General features: G+C 38.2%; 1 protein-coding gene across 3 annotated transcripts in view; it reads right to left on the bottom strand.

Moving 5' to 3' along the window:
* Window positions 1-21,026, bottom strand: part of LOC129726868 (trissin receptor) — a 223,055-nt gene extending 202,029 nt beyond the window's left edge. For all 3 annotated transcript variants that reach the window (XM_055684042.1, XM_055684045.1, XM_055684044.1), the window contains exon 1: window positions 20,080-21,026. The gene's annotated coding sequence lies outside the window, so the exon portion shown is untranslated. The remainder of the gene's footprint in view (window positions 1-20,079) is intronic.
* Window positions 21,027-25,200: the final 4,174 nt, after the last annotated feature.

Here is a 25,200-nt window from a genome sequence, read left to right as displayed (position 1 = left end):
CTGAGCAAGTCTTTGAGCCTTTTGTTCATTGGATACAAGAAAACGTTCACCATCTTTTAAAACTGGAATAGGCTTTGAAGGTTTCTTAAGAATTTTCGACAGCTTCAAAAAAGGTTTTGAATATGGTTTCAATTTTTCAACTTTAGTTTCAAAATTTTGATTTCTCAGAAGAGTAAATCTATGTTTAATCTCTTTCTGTAAATCTTTATAAATAGTTTTAAAAACTGGGTCACGAGAACGTTGATATTGACGTCTGCGGACATTTTTCAAATGAATTAGAAGTTGAAAATTTTCGTCAATTATTGGTGAATCAAATTTCACTTGAGCCTTTGGAACAGAGTAATTCCTGGCATCAACAATTGCACATTTTAATGCTTCCAAAGCGGAATCAATATTCACTTCGTTTTTCAAATAAAGCTCATTATTGAAATTTCTCTCAATATGAGTTTTGTATCTTTCCCAATTAGCCTTGTTATAATTAAAATCAGAGCTCATAGGGTTTAAAACTGATTCATGTGATAAAGAAAAAGTTATTGGAAGATGATCAGAATCAAAGTCAGCATGTGTGATCAAATCACTACATACGTGACTTTGATCTGTTAGAACCAAATCAATTGTTGAAGGGTTTCTGACAGAAGAAAAGCATGTAGGACTATTCGGAGACAAAATAGAATAGTATCCTGAAGAACAATCATTGAATAAAATTTTGCCATTGGAATTACTTTGAGAATTATTCCATTAACGATGTTTAGCGTTAAAATCGCCGATTATAAATAATTTCGAACGATTTCTGGTGAGTTTTTGTGAATCACCTTTAAAATAATTTTTGTGCTCGCGTGTGCATTGAAATGGTAAATATGCTGCGGCAACAAATAAAATCCCAAGTTCAGTTTGAACTTCAATTCCCAAAGTTTCAATAACTTTCGTCTCAAGATGGGGAAGAGCACGATGTTTGATTCGGCGATGAATAACAATTGCAACTCCACCGCCGGAACCCTGAATCCTATCATATCTATGAACCACGTAATTGGGATCATATTTTAATTTAATGTTAGGTTTCAAAAATGTTTCAGTAATAATTGCAATATGCACATTATTTACTGTTAAAAAAATAAAAAGCTCATTCTCACTGGCCTTCAATGAGCGAGCATTCCAATTTAATATTTTAATTGGTTTATTTAAAATCATTGCTAAATTTTAAAATAGAAACAATTTTAATAGTAAAATTTGTGCCTATTTGAATGGCTTCAAACATTGATTTTGCCTGCAGCATGGCGTTCATAAGATCGAACATTGCCTGTTGCAAAAAAGAAAGTTTACCTGCCGTAATAGGCCCCAGGCAGTTGACATTGGAAAAAATATTTAATTTCGCAATCATTGTCTTCTGCTAGCGTCAATCCAATGGTCCACATAAATCAGGCTTCTATAAACGTAGCTCTGGTGAAGAGATGAATTAATAAATCTCGCGCAACCGTCCTTTTGCTTTATATTAGAATTGGACTCGGAGTGAATGAATTATTATATGTGAACGATAACTATACATATTTCTATGCGTACTGGCTTAATTACTTCATTTTATAATTTTGCTGTATTATTTATTCTTTGTTATGAAGTAGCAGTGTATCTTGTAGACTAGAGAGCCAATGCATGGGAAAAATTGACCTTCGAATTTCGTTTGGTGGTGAGGTTCAAAAGTTTCGTTTACTCGAATAGAGGCCTCATGCAAAACTTGAGCTCATTCGGGCAACGAAAAGCAGATCATCCAAGCGGTCAGAGTTTTTCTTTTTTCCCGATGAAAAATTAATGCGAAAAATGGAGACTTTGGCGCGAAGGATAAGACTTTCCATTTGAGCGTTGCTCTGTTAGTTTCAATGACTTTGACATTATGAGGCTGAGCGTTTTCATACCGTAGAATCGTTTTTTGCGCAGTGCTCGACTTAATGTCATCTATTGATGTTCCCCATTGGCAACATCGCCCATTTTTAACAGCTCATACAGCTCCCACCAGATACACACATAACTCTTGTAGCGTGAATATTTGGTCAAACCGACGATTTAGAAGTATGACCAGGCAGTCTCCCGTGTTTTATTTTCCTTAAGTTTTTGTAATGGATTAATTGTTCATCACTCGTCACGATGCTATGAAGAAAATTCTTTCTTTTTTACCCGCTGGAGCAGTTGCTCATCAGTTTCAAATTATGATACATTTCTTCACACGGACAGTTGTCAACATCTGTATTAACGTCTTTGAAGCAATGGAATCAATCACGGCACGTTATTTCAGTTGGAGCAGCATCTCCGTATATTTTTTTCTACTCTCGATGCGCTCTAGCCGCCGTGTTTTTTGAATGAAATAAAAAACACTTCTCGTAAATGACGATGATTTGAAAGAAAATCAGACATTACTGTTACTCACAACCGGTGCCGTCCATTGACGAATAATGAGCACTTCCTATAAGTATAAAGTATCAATCAAAAAATTAGTCGACTCTGAATCTACCGAGCTTTCATTTAACTCCTGCACTTTGTTCACTCTATTCACCGTAAAAAATCAGATTGACTTAAACTGTCTCTCGCATCTAAAAGATTTTCAGTCTACTTCAAGTGTAGCTTGATCGAACATTTCTCTATTTGGTGGGTATATTTTATGTGAAAGATTGTATTCGAACTCATTGAACACCCTGTAGTTTGCCAAACCAGTATCACCTTGAACAGCTTCCGGGATTGTGTTTGACTCTGCTGTTTTTATTTATCATCACTATATAGAATAACTATCTTGTAATCGTCTCATATTTAAAGATTTCAGGCAACACTTCCAACTTGTTTGGGACATCGGATGGAGAGATTAGAACACTGGGTTAAAGTGCTCGCTACTTATTTTGTTGTCGTTGCCATTTTTGGCTTTCGATTTGCCAGTAACATAAACTTCCAGAACAATTGTGACAATAATAACAGATAGTTTGACCAGTATGAACGATTTCGCAAACTTCAGAAATGATATTGAAAGGACTAATATCAGCGCTGTGAATGTCCATTACTCTATTTAAAAGCCAAGTTTCTGGAGAGTCTTTGTCGATCCCAAAACAAACAAGCGATGGTTAGATATTGTGTATACCTACACCAACGACTAAATACCGCTATGAATGTTTAAACAAGACAACAAGGTACTAGAAGAAAAACCGAAAATACTCTATTATCAACCACAACGAAAAAACAACCTTACTTTTCATGAAGTATACAGAAACGATACAGCGTCTCCGCGGAACGATCAAATTATTTTAACGAGAAAGCTTATCGAATTTGGAACGCTTACTACACCACATATTTTATTCAGCCAGATACCGTAATGTTTACTGCGTCTGAACTTGATTTTCCTACTGACAGTCTCGAGTGCTGGTATCAAGAAAGCTATGAACTAGGAACGATAATCGATAGAATTTATCTCATACATGAACTTCGTTTTCCTACAGAGTGATAAGTGTAGCTGCTGAGACTAGTGAACAGCTTTTGGAAAGATGTTTTTGATAGGTAGCAATTTGGTGCAGGAACAGCTTCCCTCCTGTCTAGTTTACTCCGGCCTCTAGGAACATGGGAACCTTCGTGCTCGTCTTGTTTGTCGCAGCTGTCAGGCATGGTTCCTATTCACGAGTTTTGGCAATTTAGATAATATTTCAGCGCGTACATTTTCCACCGATAATGACATCTGTGCTAAGGTTTTATAACGAGCCAACCGACAGCGAGACTCGAGCTCTTTACAGGAGAGTTTCGCGCTGTATAATATGATTATGCAACCAATTTGTGCTACACAAATTGATTACTTTTCAAATCATTTCTAAATAGAACCTGCATTATCGATGTGAAAAACTGGTGTTCACTACGGGATATAAATTCAATAACACGCTGGCGCAGTGATTTTCTGCGAAAATCTAATTTGTAGGCTCATTCAATGCAGTACCAGTAACGGAAATAATTAATAATATGAATCCATAATTAAACTTAAATTTGGTTATGCTATAAATAGGTGATATGTATGAAGCAGTGCCCCAAACTTATACACCGCTAAACAATTAGGGAAGAGCCGCATTGTTTTCCCTATTCGTTCAGCAACTCAATGTTGAAACTGTTGACTCTTAACGTTGTTTCCTATGTTATGGTTTAAAATTTTTGATTCAAGTAGAAATTTTCGTTGTTAACTGCCAAGATTGAATTGAAAAAAAAAGTACAAAATAGCTGAACACAGTCAGCAGGATACTCATTTTTATTAAACAGAATTCAATTTCAACATTCATAGCGAAATTTCGAAGATAATGTTTTCAACTGGTGTCAACGTGACAAGTGATGGTGAGTTACCATTAAGTTGTAATGACAGTATGATTACGATTTTCTAACGTTAATTTTCATTTCAGCAATACTGCCGAACGGTCAAACGAAAATTTCTTGTCGGTATAAAATAACTAGTGTGCAAATGAATATGTCAGGCATCATGTGAGGTGCTGGATATTTTTGGACTGCTCAGCTGGCTAAACTCTGTTTGCACATTTCGGAATCCTGCTGTTTTTGCGTAGTCTATTTATAATAGGCTAGTATAGTTATCAGGTCAATACCAATCAACGTATTTATTCAGGTTGTTTATGTACTAATCGTATGATGGCTGCATCGGATGACGTAATAATTATATAAATTAACATCCAACGTATACAATAAGAGCATTGACAAATGTACGTGTAGCAAGAAATAATGAACCACTCAGGAACAGTTAAACTCATAATTATGTGAAGCAAGCATCGCTGCAAACTTTCACTGTAATGGAAGGATTTTCAGTTGAAATTGATCTTTGAGTTCCAATTTTCAACGAAGAGGCTATGAATGAAAGAGATTTTCAGCTCCAATCAGTTGACAGTGATTGTTGGCTGTTGCTTTAGCGATGTTTATGTGGTTGAGAATGTAAATGCTTATATAGCTTTCTTCATACAATGAATTAGCTCAAATAAAATCATTTCGATATTTAATCATACATCTCATTTCATTCATTGACCGGACTTTCATTGAAAATTGACACCGGTGGCACTGAAGGTCGTTTCAACTTGAGACTGTGAAAATGCTATTTTTGTCAATTTCATTTGCACTGTCGAAAATTTGCAGCCTTGAAAGCAAGGAGTATTCCAATCGACACTACTACTAGGAAGTATTACATATTTGTAATAAAAATCTCAACAGTTTTTTTTCTGCATTATATCATGATGCCTTCTCTTTCATGTTTCATGTCGAAAACTTGGGAAAAGGCATACAAAACCATTAAAGTGGAGAAAATGCGAATTCACGAGCAGCTCGCCAATGTCCGATTAATTCGCAGGAAGTGTAACATTTAACATATTTTTTTCAAAACGTTAAAGTATAGGCTGATGAACAAAATTCCTCCAGCCAACTCGGTTCCTGGCTGCGTTTCTTGAATCGGGCGGAAGCGTGCTCGTAACCGTAAAGCGGGTATATGCGTCATCTGTTGTCAAGTTCACGGCTGCTGCTGACAACGTTGAACATCTATGAGTAAAAATCGCCATGAGCCACAGCCTCTTTTCATTAGTGTACTGTACTTGCCACCAGATAAAAGCCGAGACGTTAACTTTGTGACGCTCCATAGTGATGCTGTCTCTGAAATTAGCAGAAAGTTTAGCGATATAGGAAAACTCGTCTTGTTGGGTGACTTCAATCAACCGTCCCTAGTTTGGAAGAGTTCAGGTAGCGGGTATGCCTTTACTGATTCTGTACAGTCACAGCTTTCCTAGGCCAGTCAATCCCTTCTCGATAAGATGACGTTCACATGATTACGACAGCATAATTCAATACGAAACAACTTAGATCGTGTATTGGACCTCGTCTTCTTCAGTGACTTCGTTATAAAGAACTGAAACAGTATTGCCAGCATAGAAACCTGTATGTGAAGCGACAATTTGACGAGGCGAGTGGAACCTACCGTGGTTATAATCGTTTCCTATACAGAAGGTACGTGAGGCGAAGAGAGGATGTGAGCCTGGCAAAGTTTTACGTGATCTCATATCGACGACTTAAAAGACCTTTCTGTACAACTATGACATCGGTGACAAGATGCTTAAACGGGATCTTGGAGTATTGCTGGACTACCAGCTCACATTCAAGCTGCATTATTCCGCTATAATCAACAAAGCCAATCGTCGACTAGGTTTTGTTCTGAAAATGGCGAATGACTTCATCGATCTGCTTACGTGCTCTCTATTGTTCCCTAGTTCGTTTGATACTCTAATTCGCAACGGTCGTTTGGTCACCATTTGAAGCTGTGTGGAAATCCGGAATCGAATCTGTTCAACATAAATTTGTCCCTCGTGCTCTAAGAAGACTTCCATGGTGCAATTCTAACGACCTGCCCTCTCACGAGCATCGATGTGCCCTATTGGGTATAGAGCCGCTGAAGTCCCGTCTAGATAACAACCAAGCTGTGTTTGGCGCTAAAATACTATGCGGAGAAATCGATAGTTCCAGTTTGCTGGAGCGCATGAGAATATATGTCCCAGAACGAGTACTGAGTCCACGGCAACTTATTCTGCCAGAAACGAGGAAGACCGTACATGGTGATAACGATCCAGTCAACACTACACGCAGACGTCTTCAAGATGGCATTCACGTGTTCAACTTTAATGTTTCTTGTGTCAGTTTCAGACGACGTTTGCGAACTGTATTTTTACCCCTAAACTAGTTTGCACCACTTGGTCTAACCTGCGTATGCCATTCGGATTTCCAGCGAATATATGGTTTGAAGGGTATTTGTCCGGCATTCGTGCAACATGTCCTGCCCACCGAATCCATCTGGCTTTAACCACCTTCGAGATGCTAGGTTCGCCAGCGAGTAGCTCGAGCTCGTGATTCATGCTACGCCGCCACACACCGTCCTCCTGCATGCCACCGGAAATGATTCTTACCACCCGTCGGTTAACAACTTCGAGTGCTCGCGGGTCCTCCTCCTCTAGTGTCCACGTCTCGTGCCCGTAGATAACAACCGGTCTTTATAGCGTTTTGTATAGGATACACTTTGAACGAGGGCTAAGTCTGTTCGACCTCAGCTGCTTGTGGAGCCCATAGTAGATAATTCACCTTTGGATCTCACAGCTGGTGTTGTGGTAGATAAATTCGTCGACTCCCACGAGCTCATCGCTATCGATCGTCACATTACTGCCTAAGCGATCCTGTCGTGTTCGGTTCCGCCAGCCAACGTGTACTTCGTTTTGGACGTATCATTATTCAACCCAACCTTCCCAGCCTCACGTTTTGGTCTAGTATACTGCTCTGTTACCGTCTCTTACGTTCTGCCACAACGACTACGTCTTGCCGATGACGCAGACAAATTGACGGGATCGGTTGAAAATCGTTCCCCGCATGTTGAACACCGCTCGTCGTATAACACCTTCTAGCGCAATATTAAACAGTAGCCAAAGGGACCATCACCTTTCCGAAGTCCCTTGGGATTCGAAACAGGCGGATAATCCACCCGAAATCACATAGCACTGGTTCCCATGTATCGTAACCTTAATCAGTCGAATCTGCTTCCCGGGAAAATTCCCAGACCGGACCATGATCTCCCATAGCTCTTTCCGGTTATTTGTATCATATGCGGCGTATGATGCGTAGGGACATTGTGCTCACGGCACTTGTCCTACGTCGTCGCACGATCGTCCACCAAAATGCTCCTTGCTTTATCCGTTATGTAATCGGCCATTTCAACACACGTAAGTACTCGGCAGGGTACCCGGGTACCCACCAAAATGAAATGCTTCTTAGTTCTTCAATTCTTGACCGATCTTTTGACAGCCCAAGATCTAAAATCGGACGAGAAATGAAAAAGCAAGAAGCATTTCATTTTGTGAGTACCCGGGTACCCTGCCGAGTATCTATGGGGTAAAAAAATCGACCCCCTTTGCTGCTATAAACAATCTGATGATGGAAAATGGTTTATTTTCCACTAGTTAAGAGCATTCCATAAGTTCCAACTGGCTGAGTTGAAGTTATCTTTGTTTTTTGAAGCAATAAAGTCTGAAAAGGTACCCGGGTACCCTGCCGAGTACATAAGGGTTATATCAGCATATTGCGGCTCGCGGCCCAAAGCCTGTGCGGGAAGCGCTCTGTTTTTGGTGAAACTTTCTTTGTCTCATGAGAGTGGATCAGCTGTTCTAGTTCCTCGAACTCCTCATTTCCTGGTTTTCAGGAATAGTTGGTTTTGTTGTCTCCACGTTTGACGGGTAGCTCGATGCAATATTAGTTTCCGCACAACGTTCTCTCGTCTAACACCTTCCGACACTCATCGTCGGCCCAGTCATTCCGTCGGCTTCGTTCCGCGCACCTCAGGACGTTCTCCGCTACGCTGTTGATGGCTGTTTTCAAGGTTCTCCAACAGTCCTCGAGAGGGGTTTCAATCAACACGCCCTCTTTCGGCAGCGTTGTTTCGAGCGAATGAACCCGTCAGTAGCACGAGTTTGTACCGTGGAAGGAGCCGGGTGTTGTTCACAATGGAGAGTTTTGAGCGCACCTTTACCATCACTAGATAGTGGTCTGAACCGATGCTGGCGCCTCGGTAATTTCTGACGGCGGTGATGTCCGAGAAGTGCCAAATATCTATCAATACAAGATCGATTTGGGATTCTGTATGAAGAACAGGGAGTTCAAACAGACTTGCGCAGCAATCCGAAAAAATTTTGGAATTTCGTTAATTCAAAACGGAAAAGTCGCTCAACTCCTTCGGACGTCTATTTGGAGGAAATGGTATCCTGCTCGGACTCTGATTCTTGTGAGCTTTTTCTCCTCAGTATTTGCCACGGATTGTGCCTCAAATGACGATGCTCGGCGTGCTGCGGCTAATGTGCCTGCTGACCTTGTTGATCTTGACATTTTTGAAGTCACTCTTGACATGATTACTACCGCCGCTAAGAAACTTAAATGTTAGTACACTGTTGGTCCCGACGGAATACCGGCCGTTCTTTTGTGTCGTTGTATTGATATTCTGGCTGCTCCACTTTGCACAATTTTCACACAATCTTTGGCTCAAGGAAGGTTTCCTGAGGTATGGAAGCACTCCTATATGTTTCCGGTTTTTAAAACGAAATGTCAAAAACTATCGTGGAATAACTAATCTGTCAGCTGCGTCTAAATTGTTCGAGATCATTGTAAGCTCTATTGTATTGAATTGCACACGCAACTACATTTCTTCGGACCAGCATGGTTTTGTTCCTGGACGATCTGTAACTACAAATCTGATGGATTTCACGTCGAATTGCATTTCTTAACTCGAATGAAACGTACAGGTTGACGTTATTTACACTGACCTCGAAGCTGCCTTCGACCGAATTGATCATCGAATACTGCTGAACAAAATTTCCCGTCTTGGTGCTTCATCACGGTTCGTTAAATGGCTTGAATCATTCCTGTGCAATAGAATGTTGCAAGTTAAGCTTGGATCAGGTGTATCATCTGCGTTCACGAACAAGTCTGGCGTACCACAGGGTAGTAACCTAGGATCACTTTTTTTCATTATTTTCTTCAATGACGTTGCTGATGCACTTGGGATTGGTTGCAGATTAGTTTACGCCGATGATTTAAAAATTTACTTGACGATTCGCACCATCGAGGATTGTTATCGTCTACAATCACTTGTACATACCTTTGTGACGTGGTGTAAACTTAACTCGCTAATTCTAAGTACTGCAAAATGTGAAGTGATAACCTTTCACCGCATTGAACGGCCAATACTTTTTGATTATGCTGTCGACGGAGAAGTGCTGCGCAGAGTAGATTACGTCAACGACCTTGGAGTTATTCTTGACAGAAAGCTGACTTTCGACAGAATTCTGCAATTGTTTCGAAAGCAAGTCGGCAATTAGGATTCATCTCAAAAGTTGAACGTGACTTCAAGGATCCCCATTGTCTGAAAGCTTTATACTGCTCTCTTGTACGACCCCTACTAGAAAACGTAAGTGTGGTTTGGAGTCCGCCCCAGCTTTCATGAACCCTACCCGGATTGTTGCCGCCTGCTTGGACTTGACACTCTAGAGCACCGTCGCAAAGTACAACAGGCTGTATGCATTGCCAAGATTCTGAACGCTGAACTGGATTCCCCGAAGTTGCTGTCATTGATCAATTTCCGTGCATCTCAACGTATGCTGAGGCCCGCTTCGATGCTTTTGAACCAATTCCATCGCACGAACTATGGTTATTATGAACCTGTTGCCTTTTGTGTGAGAACTTTCACGAGTGTCGTGCATCTTTTTGAATTTGGTGTGCCTAGTCATATTTTTAAACGTAGATTAACTAACTCTAGTTACTTTTAATGACTATCCTTTTTTCACTAAGACTTTATGTCAGATGATGCACTGTTTGATTTAGGTTAATTAGTTTGTTCGATCATGTGATCCGAACCCATCATCATTGAAGTTAATTCTCTCTCTCTCTCTCTCTCTCTCTCTCTCTCTCTCTCTCTCTCTCTCTCTCCTATCTCTTTCCAAGTTGAATGAGTAAAGAGTCTTCCGGACTTATATGGAACTTTTTCTGGGAGCCTGCTTTAAAAATAAAGCCCCGATATGTTGCCTACGTGTAGAGTTTAGATAGGGCTGCCATCACCTTGGTTATTTCACTATGCTTTCTGAAAAGCGGGAAACGTCATCTTGATTTTCAAAGTGATCTGTGGAGTGAATTTTCGACTGGAAAGAGGAAATCGCCATCTTACTTTCCAAAATGGCGTCTGGATTAGATTTCTGTTTTCTGAGTACTATTCTGTTTAAGAAATATCCAACTTTGACAGTATTTGGTAATTTTTAAGTGTTTTGTGGTTGATTTCCGGTTTGTGGTATAATCTCGGTTTCAAAAATACTCATATTCCAAAACATGTCACGACATTGTCCACTAGTACTATTGTTTACATCATAACACTATCATTATGCCGCATTTTAATGAACGCGTAACTAATTTCTCAATCGATTGTTTTAAAAAAGGAGAAAATCCGCTGCAAATCATTAACATGAAAACACCCTTCAGGATGAAAAAACCCTTCCAGCTAAATTTACATGATGGTCGGAATCAACGATTTCTACTTTGCAAACGTTGTTCACGTTCACTCAACCTAAATTTGACTATTAAAAGTTATTGAAATATGTTAGAAACCAATACGAAGGGTGTGGACTGGCCCATTATGATGGGATGACTATATATCAAAGTCACAAATGACAGAATAATGTCACAAAACCACATCTCATACTCGAAAACACATGTAAACAGATTTTCATGATAAAGTTTTTGGCAGTTGTAGTGAAAATAAGGCTTAAATCTAGTCTTTCGTGTCCATCAAATTCGTTCAATAGCTGGTGAACGGAAATGTCGAGACACGTGTTATATTTTCTTATTAGGGAAAACCAAATTAGAGCTTTATCGAATATACTACATTCATTAGGACCTGGATAGTCGATAATGACCAATAAGGGATCTACCCTAAAGTATAATTTTGTTGCCAAGCTATGATTTTCTCTCGTTGATGATGTCTTCCATTTCACAGAAAAAATCCGCAACAAAATCCTTGCGAGACTAAATCCGTGCGTGGAACTGTCGTGAAATGATTGGATTGGATTAACTCCAATTGAAACCTATAGGCGAAAGGTCGGTAATAAACAGCAGCAGCAGTCACGGCTGACGAAAAAAAAACATCCCAAGAGCCAGTTAGTTCGTAAGACTAGCAATGAAATTCGACTCGTTTCTGTTTCGGAAGCATGAAAAGAGCACCCACACATTTCCTTCGGATCAGCGAACAATCCAGCCTCGGGATATTGCAAACATTCAAAACTGAAAATATTTCGGATTGCACCAGCAGCCGCTTCCTTCGGGGACACCGGAGGAACCATATTGGCCAAATTCCAAACTATCCTGCAAGAATCTCGTCATTTGTTTTAACGTGCACGTACAGCTGGAAGGGTGAATGTTTTGGCTTCCCACACTATTGTCGCCAACTCCATTCTTCTGGTTATATTAGCAATGTTTGAAGATGACGTCAAGTTTACACTGGAATGTGGGTGATTATTTTTCCCTGAACTGCGCACAAAAACTGCTGGTAGCGGGAAAAGTTGCGTTGTTTATCAATCTGTTTCTCAGCTTTTTTGTTAATTTAACTTTTCTCCAAAAGGGACACAACATCCACCTTTCTCCATGGTCGAAGTTAGGATGTTTTTTTTTCTTTGGAGACATTTAATAATCGTGCATTCACATTTTCAGCAGTTTTGTGGTCTTCCACCTCGAACGAAATTGCAGTATTGTATTCAACTGTCTGTTGCTGTGGTGGCGCTGTCAAATATTTTAATGGAATAAGCTAGGGGGATCAGTGTTTCAAATCGAATTCCAAGGCAGGTGGACCTCTTCACGTTGTATTTGGTGGTGAAGTGCTGGTCAGAGCCGAACAACAGACAAACGAAGGGTTTATGTTGAGCTCAACGCACACAAGTAGGTTTATGCAAATAGCTTTGTCGGGGGGAAAAGTCTAACATCTGCGGACAGACTATGGGACTGGTAGTTGTATAGCTTTTACACTTTCCACTAAGGCAAAGAGAACATTTTTCATTTTATCAAGAATAACGTTTTTTTTACTAAACGATTTGTGATAAAATAATCAATTCACTGAAACTTCGCTGATCGTTTTTTTATGATGCGACGAAGGTTTGTTTTGGCGGCCCAATGGGTAGACGGAGTCCTGCGTCAAAATAAATATATGTGCTAAATTTGCTTCAAACGACAGTTACCATGTGCGGTCCGTTTTGCTGCAACCGAAGATGTTCGAATGAGTAATTTTCCACTGAAAACCTTTCGTGTCGGATGTGAGAACGACTGAACGGATCAAGTTTATTGTATCGTGTCGTAGTCGGCAATAAAAAGTTGAAACAGCACTATAAACGACATCCTCGTGCCGACATGTCTGTTTAGCATTCTGATGATATCAGCTCCAAGTTGTTTTCATAATGAGGTTTTCGAACGCAAAATTACGAATTGATCGAACTTATTAAAACCAAGCCGTGAAGACGAGAGATATGAAAATGTAATTTACACCTGCCAAAAACCATAAAAGAAACACTAATGATTTCAAAAAAAAATTCTACCTGTCGTCGCATAATTTTAAATAATTTTCTTACCCACCCTTGCCATAACAGTATTATCAAAGAAAAACAAAGAACACGTCACGTCAGAATTACATAGAGTATCAATTTCCATGATAAACAGTCTGTTTTGTTGCGGAATGGTTTAACCACAAAACAACAAGTAATGAGAAATTCTCTCACCCATTTGTTTACTAGTATGTAGGTTAAATTTGAAACTTGATAAAAGGAAGCGAATAATGACTAGCTAAAGGCAATTTCTGCGAAGTATTACGACTCACCTTTTTGAAATATGATAACTATACCCATATTTGCATTGTTCCTCGAACCTTTTCGACGATTGTTTGGGCAACCTCAATACATAACCATATGAAATTTAAAGGCTTCGTACACAAATAACATAACGTAAAAATCTAGTTTTCAGACACCCTCCCCCTCTATGGAACAATAAGTATGGGTTAATATGACCCCCTTAAATTTACGTAATTTACCTGCCCCTTCCCCAGTGAAAAATTTCGGGTAGCGACTAGGGCCATTCCCCGGCTTCTGGGTATCATCCCGATTCCGAAAATACCCATATTGGATGATATTTGACCTTGTTTCATTTAATTGTTTCTATGGCATTTAGTAGCCCTTGTGGAATCTATTCCAGAAGGTCCGTTTTCGAGGCATATCACCTAAACACCCAAAACCATAATAACATGTGGAAGTAATTTCTGGAATTTGAACCAACAATTGTAAAATTCTTTTCAGGTATTCATGAAATTCCTCGGTTTCGGACCATATCCCCAGAAAACCGGATTTTCAGGAATATGAAAATTGTTTCGGGGCACCACTATTCGGGCCGTTCAATGATTACGTAAGCAAATAGTGGGGGAGGGCGTGTGTGTGTACGTTACAAGGAGGGAAGGGGGAGAATTTATTAGCTTACGAAAGAAAAACATTGTGATTCCAGCTCTGTCTACATTTCATTTAAAATTGGAGTGTCCAATACTTTCAGTTTGTTGAAGAGTAAGCTGAGGCAGGCGTTAAACGAGGCAAATGTTTCCTATATTTGGTACTACATTTCTCTTGAGCAAAATATTTTTTCGGGGTTATATATATGCTATACTATTACACTATAATAAATATTGGTTCAAATCTCTTTTCTTAAATAATAGCGAAGCCTCTTCGCTCGGTTTTTATCAAGAGTATTTGCTTTGCCATTACACGATGCAAATCATTAAAAAACAAAAAAAAATTAAAAAATTGCAAAGGAAATATTAACCTTACTTTCCGTTTACTGAATAAAATAATGGATGTCTTAGACAAATTAACGAAGCAAATAATTTGATATTACGCGGCAAGGGAATATTGACTGTCACTTCACGCAAATATCTGCTTCGTATAATGTACACTTTAAAGCTGCTGTACACATTGACGATGTAAGCTTCGTGTTTTGATAGTTCATAGAGTAGGGAACATATTCTAAGCAGCTTTAGGTCTGTGTATTGAGACGAAATACTCGAAATGTGTTCTTTATCTTTTTCCCTGTCAGAACTTGTTTTCAGATTGTAGAACTAAGTTAGCAAACTTTAACAATAATCAATTAAAGTTACCAATCGAGGGGCACTATTCTAATCACAAAGAACCTATTTGGCGTCGTACACAAATTACGTAACGCATGAAGGGGGGGAGGGGGTTCAAGTCTGCGTTACTTATTGTTACGTAGGGAGGAGGGGGGTAGTTGAGACCGTTACGTAACTGTGATGTTTGCTCGAAATTGCAAATTTGGATAGGGGGCAGGTTCTCCAGCGTTACGTAATTTTAGGGGGGGAGGGGGTCTGAAATTTATGTTTTTAGCGTTACGTAATTTGTGTACGACACCTTTTAAGCAGTTTCAATCTTTTTTGCAGGCGGGTTTTTTAAGCACCCGAAAGGGCTCCTGAATGGCTGCAATATTAGTCGATTTGTTTAGAATGATATTTGTTCACAGATTTCTTTGTGATTAACGGTATTTCTTTAATTCGATAATCAAAGTTTCCGTTACCATCATTACAATTGTCGATATTGATCAAAATTCAAGAGTTTGAGGCCTGTTTTCTTTGACTGACTAAAATAGGTGCCACTGCTTAAGCCGTTCCTTACCCTATATTAAGGTTTGTTGCACAATTGTATGGGAAACTATATTAAATCTTACGAATTTTTTCGAAGAACTCGGGGATCCCGGGATCCCGGGAAGCAATATTTCTGTTCCCATGATCCGGGAATCCCGGGAAATCGTTCCTGAGATTGCAAACCCTAGCCTCGATGAGAGCTATGATAACCAAACATTCACAAATATAAATATATTTCGATTTAACACTTGTTTCTTAAATAAGGACGACATTGAGTTACATTTTTCCTATTTAGAGCATAGTGGACTATTTGTAGTGAAGTTTTGCTTTAATTTGCGAACCTTACGTTGTTTTCGAGAGGTTTCATTATATAAAAAATAAGCTTCATCATTTAGATTCTGTTCCAATAAATCTAACAAAATTCGTTGAATTGAACAAATTCCACAAAAAAACGGACAATCAATTTAATCGACCATTTTTGATTTGGCTGAAACTTTGCATAGACGTTGCTATAGGCAAAAGATGCCATTTTGTGCTATTGGTTGGATTTTTTGGAACACTACTCATCATTAATAGTGTTTTGAAAAAATAAAGTTAAAAGCAAAATTAAAAATTAATTATCTAGAAAAGCTAATTTTTAAAATATCAATTTTTTCTATGAAAACTACAAAAGATTACCTAAACAATGCAATCGGTCCGATCATGGATCAAAATAAAAAAAGTTATGATTTTTTGAACAAAAAATTTTTTTTAAATTTTTTTTCGGGGGAAATTTTTTTTTTTTTTTTTGAAGGACAAAATTGATATCAACAACTTTGCCGAAGACTCTATGCCAAGCAAACAAACCGTTTTGGCTGTAAAAATATTTTTGATTTCCAATAGATCACTCTATGGGGAATTAAAAATATTTCTACAGTCAAAACGGTTTGTTTGATTGGCATAGTCTCTTTGACAAAGTTGTAGATAATAATTTTGTCCTTTCATAAAAAAATGTGAAAAAAAAAATTATTTTTTTTTTCAAAAAATCAACTTTTTTCCCGACTTCTCAATGATCGGACCGATTGCATTGTTTAAGTAATTTTTTGTAGTTTTTTATAAAAAAAAATCAGATTTTTTAAAAATGAGCTTATTTAAATATTTAAATTTTATTTTTCTTTTACCATTTTTTCCAAAAAAAAAAATTTTTTTTAGAGTAGGGTAGAGCGGGGCTAGTTGGTTACGGGGTAAGTTGGCCAACGAGAATATCTTCGAATCTACGTATCAAAAAAATCGTGTAATATGGGTGTTATGTAGCAGGAAACCAGAGAAACTAAATAACAAAATAAAGTATGTACTTTAATAGATACAGGTTGGTGCCAAATTGGACCTTAATTCTACTCGGTTTTCAAGTTGAAACGTTTTGTCTAAACAAAGCTAGCCAAATTAAAAAAAAACTAGTTCAATGCGTAATGGAAGTATTTTTTGTTAGTTTTAAGTTTTGTAAAACAAATTTTCGCCAAAATTTTATTTTCATGTATTTTGAGTGATTTTTATATTTAATACCCGAGGGGCTAGTTGGTCACATACTAGCGGGGCTGGTTGGTCCTATGCACATCGTCAATGATCTCAAGTAATCAAGTATATGCAATTCCAGAAACGGCGCATTTCGTGATGCATACTAAAACCAAACGAAAACAACATGTGCTCTGCTTAGCAAAATGTTGGTAAAAGTTATCTTCATTTCGTCGTCATTTTTATGAATGTTTCAATGGACACTATAAATACCGAGTCATTGATCTAAAATAATTATAACGTACACTAATGCATCGACAAATGCCTCCTACCCGACGAAAATTTCATCAAATGCAAATTTTCAACAACAAAAAAACTAATGAGGCTTTGGTAGTGTGCTTGTGATTGCAGATGCGAATCTAGAATTCGGCTGCGGTTCTCAATTTAATCCGTGTTGTCTTTGATTTAGTGTCAAACCAAACTATTAGAGAGATTTCATCATATACCTTTCGTCGGGTATGAAATAATAATACGATTTTTTACATGCAATTATGAGTTACGTTTCTCATGGTTTGGGATTTCGGGAAGCGAACGTATTAACAAAAAACCGGAAGAGGTTAGACTTCCACTGAGACGCTACAGGCTGCCGAAAATGCAGTGAGGAAGGATAACTTAATTGTCCTTCCGAAATAAAAATGGTCAATTTACCCCACCTGAGGGGCTAGTTGAACAAATTGACATCAACTCAAAAAACATAAATCATCAACTATTTTGAGTCGGTCATATTTTTTCTAGAAGCCACAGATTTTACGCAACATTTTCAGGTAATGAGTTTTTACTTACAAAAAGTTATTTCTTTCGTATGACCAATTTATCTAGATTTTCTCAGCATCGGCTGGCCCGATAAGAATGTTCTTCGTCGCGTTCGAAAAAGACTGAAGTCTAATTTGTTGATTGAAAATATCGTTTTGATCCGAAGGTTCGTTCATAAGTTACGTAACAAAATGTGATCAGTTTATATTGGAACTGATAAACTAACCAATTTTTTTCAACTGATGACTGATTTGAGAATTTCGAGTGTTAGATACGTTTATTAATTGAAATATATGCAAACCGTATAGATATTGCACGGTTTGATTGTATATCGTTAAGTTCGATTGTACATGAAGTTCTAACAAGCATCACTATTTAGCTAACAACATGTGATCTTTGAAAAGAGAGTTTTTTTATTCTTATATATGTTTTACTTTTTATCAAAAAGATTTTTTTTTCACAGTGTGTATAAATTTGGTTCAGATATAATTTTTTTAATTGTCACTTTTTTTCTCATATTCACATGATCAAACAACTATCCATGTTAAGCTTAGCTTTTGTAGTTTTTATTCAAAAATAAGACTTTTGAAAAATAACTTTTTGAGATAACTAATTTTAATTTGTTTTCTATTTAAAAAAAAAATCACGGGGTACTTTTTTCGGAGAGGCAAAATTATTATTTACAACTTTGCCGAAGTCATCCAAAACCAAACCGTTCTTTCTCGCAAATATTTGATACCATCGATATTTTTTTTTCAATGAATGCTAAAAAGAACAAAATGAAACATCTCTAGCCCATTCAGACATCTGTGCAAATCTGTGTGATTAAAAATGGTCTATTAAATCGTTGCTGGCTTTTCTAAACTTGACAGATGATTAAAGTTTGTTTTTATATACCTCTGTGAAAGCAGATTCTCAACCCTTCTGCAAATTAAGACTAAGACATGAAACGAAATTAAAATACAGGTCGATATGAAGCTGACAAACACAGACTCGTGTAACAAAACTTGCGTCTGGAACTCTTTCAAGAAGCCGCGAAGCTGTTTGTGCTTAGCAAAGAGGGCCGTAAAGCCAAAAAGGTTGGTATCCGCTGGTCTAGACTAACAATTTCTTTTCGCAACTTTTCGGAAGAGAGTATTCCAGGCTTGCACGTAACTGTTTTCAAGAATATTCATTTGTCAGAAAGTTGTGGGCTTTCGAGTTTATCTTGTAAAATTAGAAAAAAAGTAGATCAGAATAAAATGACGGAAGAAGAAAATATAAACTTTGGAAAAAATCCTACAAGTTCATAAAATTATTTGGTGTCAACCTAATCAATAATAATCTAATCTAATAACGTACGTTGGTTTTACAAATTTTGGTTCGAGCAAACCTCATTTGAAAATTTTGAAATGCATAGTGGAGTGGAGAGCAAAATTAGGGGAGGGCGAGAAGAACATGAAAAAAGTGCCTTTTTGGTACATGAAAATATAGAAAACTTTTGTAGAGCTTTTGAAGTTTTATTTGGATAAGTTTTATTTGGATAGGAAAACAAAACAACGACAAAGAATCTTTCATGTTTTGATTCATCCTGGTTTTTGAAAAAAATCAAATAGGAAATTGATGCCGAACAAAGAATTAACAATCTCCCATGAAAATAAAGCGCCATTCAACCTTCTTTACTTCACAACATGCCCGACCGAAAATAATCAGGGCGGATTAACCTTTTTGACACAAATGTTTCATGTTTCTTTCGCTGTTTTCACGCGCGATACTATGAAATTAGCAAATCAATCAACATAAATCGAACTATATCACCATACAGTCAAAAAAAAAGGTTACTACAGTGGCCAGTGTTGATATTTTTTTGAGATTTTTGACGATTTTGATTTTTGACCCCATCTGCTCTGTGAGCAACCGCGCATATTAATTCTTAAAATGTTGTATGCTCTCCCATAAATCTGTGGATGGCCCCCAATGCAAAGTTGTTTATTTTGTATTGATGCCAGTGGATTTCAATTGAACGAGGACCAAAAATTTTCGAATAACATTGAAACTAATAGTTCCGAAAAAATCATCCGAACAGTTCACACCCTACATGACATAAAAACAGGTTTTGTTTAAATATTGTTTTTGTATGAATGCTAATACATAATTGGCAAAACAATTAATCGTGTTTGTAAACTGATATGATTAGTCGCACAACTTAGATATATTCCACAATTTATCATAAACAGATTGTCAGAAGGAACCTTTTCTATTTCTTTTAATTTATAGTTTGTTTCTATTTTTCAAAACTCGCTTCGATATTAAATAGCATCGACATGCAGATCCGCTTCAAGCTTAAATACAATAACAAGTTAATCACACCGACAAACTTTGAAGGACTTAAAACGGACACTGTTTATGTCGTGAGTCTGCGAGTGGGAGATACTCGTGGCACAACACTATCCTCTCAGACGATGCATATTCTATAGCCTATTGACCTTATTATAAATCATGAATATCACATATATTGTAGACATTTTCAAAACTATTTAAATTCAAACACTAACCTTTGCGTAATTTATGGGATGTAACAAAAACGCACGCTTGGGAAAATTTGTTGTTCTTTCATACGTTTTCCAAGCGTTCGTACATCTTTCAGGATTGAAGTCGGATGAGTTATAACACTAATTTTCTGTTAGTATTGCGTTTATAATTGTCACTATAACACAATTCACATTTTTTCCATAGAACACCTCAATTTGAAAACTATTCGATCTTTCCTTCAAATTTTTAATTTGTTTCACTGTTATCACACCAGTCGATGCTTAAAACCTGTACACCATTTTATTCGACGATTCAAGTAGCGATTTGTGTTATCGTTCAGCTATTCCACTAGAACCATCACCGTTTTATTTTTATTAGCAAACTCACTTCTTTTTTACAATCAATTTTATCCTCAATCGCATCTCCATTAGACCGAGAATTCACCGGTGGCGAATGACGTCACAACAGAATGATGTTTTCTCCTATCCTCGCGAGTAGCACTTAACCGTAAATACAAGTGCGCCGCGATCAGGGGCTTTGAAATTTCCTCAAAAGACATCATTAACGCACAAAAAGAAACATCCAGTTCTTTTCAACTTTACAATCCCGCACGGCACCTTTCATCAATTTTAGCTCACGGAGAGGATATGTTTGCCGGATGCTAACGCCTCTAACCCGATGTTGACCCGCTTCAAAATCGGTTCTTTTCAAAAAGGCGACTTCAAAGAGCTCACTCACTAGCCGTTTGTGGCGTCACTACCGGAAGTCGCCGGGTGTGCTGGACACATTCTAAAATCCCTGGTCTCGAGGAAGGTGTTGATACTTTTCCTAAACACCGAGAGCACCGTCGATGCTGCCGACGTCGGTGCAATCCAAAAGTCATCCAAAAATCATCCGAGTTTGGTGTACGAAGTGGATACCGCCAGAGCCAACCGTACTTTGCAACCGCTCGCGACAAAGTTCAAACGGATACTGAACTTGAAAAACACTGTTCCGTTGTAGCGGGCCGTGCTGACACGAGTCCCCATTCACAGATTTGTAAACAGCTGCTGATGGTAGCCGCGCGCTGCAGCGGCTGGCAGGTTTCTCGTGCTGGCCGCTAAGGGATGGGTGATAAGGCGAGAACGGCGAACGATTCGATTTTCACCAGCAGCGGCAGCGTGCCAGTGTTTGTTGTGGAAAATGAACAAACGTCGCGCCACCCGAACGGGTTGTTGATGGATGGCGACTGCGAATGTGGTGTAAAGTAGTTCATGCGCTGTATCAACATTGTTCACTGAACAGGACGGACGGTGAGATGTAACGCAGCCTGACAGTGTGACGCAACATGTCGCTTGAGGTGATGGGATGCTGCGTATCGCATGTGTTTTTGTTATGTTGCAAGGAATGCAACCAAATGATTTTTATCACGATGACTGCATACTCGCTACATTACATTCGTCCTCAAAAAATGCAGTGGAATGTAATAATAAGTGCATTAGCTTAGTTGGTGACTGGCATAACACTCCGTGATGAATTCTCAGCAACATGCGTTTTAAATGTGGCTAGCCACTACGGGCCAACTAGTTGAAAATATTATTCAACGATTGAGTTTGTAATTCGGGCATCAGTTTCACTTCCATGGATGTCCAGCGTCGCATTTATCGCACAATTCGTCGTCCGTTGGCACACTCAACTGCAAGTGGCGATCAACAATGTTTCATGTTAAGCAAAATGTCACATGAAGAGTTCACTGTAAGGCAAAGTGTTCTCCACACTACGACTGTTGCCTTGTACGCGAAGCACGAGCTTTTCGGAATCCGTTTTGCATAGTCACTTTAATCACATTCCGAAAAATCGACAGCAAATAAAACGAACCCGAGTAAATGGACTCAATTAATTTCTTTCGTTATTTTGAGTGGTTTGTTTTAGCATTCGAAGCCGCAGACTCCGTTTAAGATTTTTAATTAAAGGGGCAAAGAACTATCCGAACGTTTTTCAATAATCAAATATTAGTCAGTAGGTTGCACTACCTTTTAGGGGTTTTCAAATAAAAAAGTCAAGCTATCTAATATGTTACGCCTTCACACAAGGGTTATATTTTGATCATTTGTCATATAGAACCCGTTCTCATACCCATCTTCTGTGGTTCTTCATGGTTTTTTAGTTGTTCGTCCCTACTTATGCTTTTTAATGAGGTGGTTTTTCACCTGAGAGCTGAATAATTGATTAGGGAAAGAAGATAACTCTTGTGATAAATTGCATGAGTGAGTAATGAAGGAGGTTGATTCAGAACACAATCAGGAATCGAACCTGAAGAGTGTAATTTACAATGTTTTTGAATATTTTGTGCAGTATTTGGCTTCAAGAAAGTTGAATAGAAGCACACTTACTAATAGATAAATCATAGTTTCAACTATGTCTGTTTCCCAATAACCCATACAATTATTCTGCAGAAAAAAAATCTCGAAATTATCTTGAACTCATATTTTCAATTGCACTCTCTCTCAAAATAAAATAAACATTCATCTGACATTGCGTCGCCTATAGAAAAGCACATTTACAGCTAGATTGGAAACTGTGTATTTTTCAAAGGTTGAATTATTTTTTGTTAAGCTCAAGAACAATTCTTGATCGAGTGTATGGATCATAACTATCGAAGCTTAAGTTCTTCGATTTTACTAACATTTCACTGTTTAAACTTTATCTTTCTATTCATTGGACACACACTTTGCTACTATTAGTATACAGGACAGTGCTATAATCCTATCAATACTAGCAGTATCTGCCGAGTTGATATTCGAACATACGACAACTGGCTTGTTAGGCCAGCAGCCTTGGAAAATTTTCAAGCTAGAGTAAACTTTATTATATACTCGGAGAGTACAATTTCTTTACTTAAAATTTCCTATAGGAACGATATATATTAGAAGTTTATATGCTTTGTTTATATCATTTGCGAAAGAAAAGAGAAATAGATTTTTATGCATCTTCTACGTTGTCTCCTAACTGGTCTCGAGGTACGATGCTGGCCTAATAAGCCAGTCGTCGTATGTTCGAGTCTCGGCTAGGGAGAGATTGTTAGTGTCAGTAGGATCGTAGCGCTAGCCCCGCAATTGTCCTGTACACTTAACAGTCGGCTGCGAAGTCTGTGTATAGTAAAACAGAAGGTCGAATTCCAAAACGGAATGTAGCACCAAGGTTTTGCGTTGCTTTGCTAGTAGGATTCTTCGAAGCTGCCCAAGGCTGGCACGAATCTCGGTCGTAAGTTGAGGGTAATGTTTGTTCTAAGAAGTCTAAAGAAGTCGTTCAGTACCCTTACTACCGCATTGGATTGTGGAAAGAAGACGGTGTTCGATTAGGTGAGCGGGGAAGCGCAAGGGTGAAGGTTTGTCGGATCATGCGTTGGAGACAGAAGACCGAATCCCGAATAACAGAAACAGTACTAACGTTTGCGTTAAAAAATGGATTTTTTCAGATGGTGATGAAAAAAAACTAAGATAGTTGAGTTGGATAAATTTCCCATTAATGGTAATTATATTATCTTATTTGCAAAAAAATTCTATGCCCTTCCGAGCGACCTTCCGGCATTTAACCGGAACATTCGCCATGGCGGACGAAACCATGCGTGTAGGCATGTTTTTAATCTCTTTATTCGTTTTTTATTAATTCCTCCTCCGTTTTCGCGACAAAATTGTTAGAATAGATCTTGCGCTTCAAGTTTGACTAGAAATTCATAAAGGGACGCAGCTATGGGACGTTGTGCGGATTCGCCGACTTCGGTACCACATCAATATTCAGCCGTTCCATCTCCTCCAACGATCGCTTCGAGTAGTGGGCCGACGCCAAATCTGGCCAGAACACCGTATCTTCGCCCTTATGGTATTTCTTGATGAACGGCGCAACTTCTGGCAGGCACTTCGTACCATAAATTTCCCCGTTCACGGCCGGCCCGGAGCGAAAGAAAAGCGGCTTTGACATCCCCTTCTCGCTGATTGTCAGCCATAGCAGCACCTTCTTGGGAATTTGGTGTGTGAAATAAATTTCACCTCGGAGCTCACTTCTTTCGTGGGAGAAGTGATTTACGAAGTACCCTGCCAGTTGTTGCCATCCAGTGTGAGATAGATCTCGTCGTATATCACCACTGCCACGTCGCGATTCGCCGGGAAAATCGACTTGACCATCTTATTCAACCGTTGTCGCTGCATCATTGCCTGCAGCTCTGAGACCAGTGCACAGTGGTTTAAAACGCGAAAAACGTGATCGTCAGCCTTTTGAGTATAAAAATGGCATTTAAATGCTACAGTATATTCGACAAAGTTTTTGTAGATGTTAAGGGGCATCTTTTGATGTAAATGAAATTTCGATTAATTAACCTAAAAGTGAGATAAAAATTTTATTTCTTATTTACTTATCAAATCAAAACGAAGTCTTCAGCAAAGTAGTAGACAATCTTATGTAGAAAAACTTTGCTGCAGACACTTTGGTTCTATCTCTTGAAAATTGACCACATACAGGTAGTTTTATACACAGACATCCTAAAAGTTTCTAAAAATCGAAAAATACCAAAAAACTTTTTCCGAAGTGATTTTAGAGGCCTACTATGTTCTAGACATTTTTTCATATTTGAAAAATACATCATTCGGCCGAACATACCTTGGGAAAATTTTCGACTTTTTCATAGGGTTCAGGACATTTTAGATAAAAAAATGCACTTTTTCAAAATAAAATTTCTCGAAAAGCTGCAAAAAGCTGCAAAAACAACAGTCTTCACTTGGAAGACGGAGATTAGTACTAGCTTCCCCAGGTGGTTTCACTAGGTTCTTGCAGTCTCTTAAAGACTTGGGCGTGGGTGAAAAAATAGTTTTCTTTTGTTTTTCGGCGTTTTTTCATGTTTTTTTCTTAAAAGATGTACAAAATCGAAACGATTTTTGATTTTTCATTAAAAAGTACGAATAGCATTTACATTTACGGCACCGTGCAATATTTGTAAATAATAATATATAGAAAAAATTGCTTTTTTCCGAAAATAATTGTTATGTCACTAGTGTACGCAAAAGCCAAGTTTTTTTTTAACAAAATTAGCAACATTCTTTGACGTTTTTCCAATGCTTGAATTCTGAAAAGAAAATGTCAGCTCAGAGATAGATATCCTTATTTTTTTT

Source organism: Wyeomyia smithii, chromosome 3, assembly GCF_029784165.1.
Source record: "Wyeomyia smithii strain HCP4-BCI-WySm-NY-G18 chromosome 3, ASM2978416v1, whole genome shotgun sequence".
NCBI lineage: Eukaryota > Metazoa > Arthropoda > Insecta > Diptera > Culicidae > Wyeomyia > Wyeomyia smithii.
Note: the sequence above shows the minus strand (reverse complement) of the source record. Positions and strands in the feature narration are given on the sequence as shown.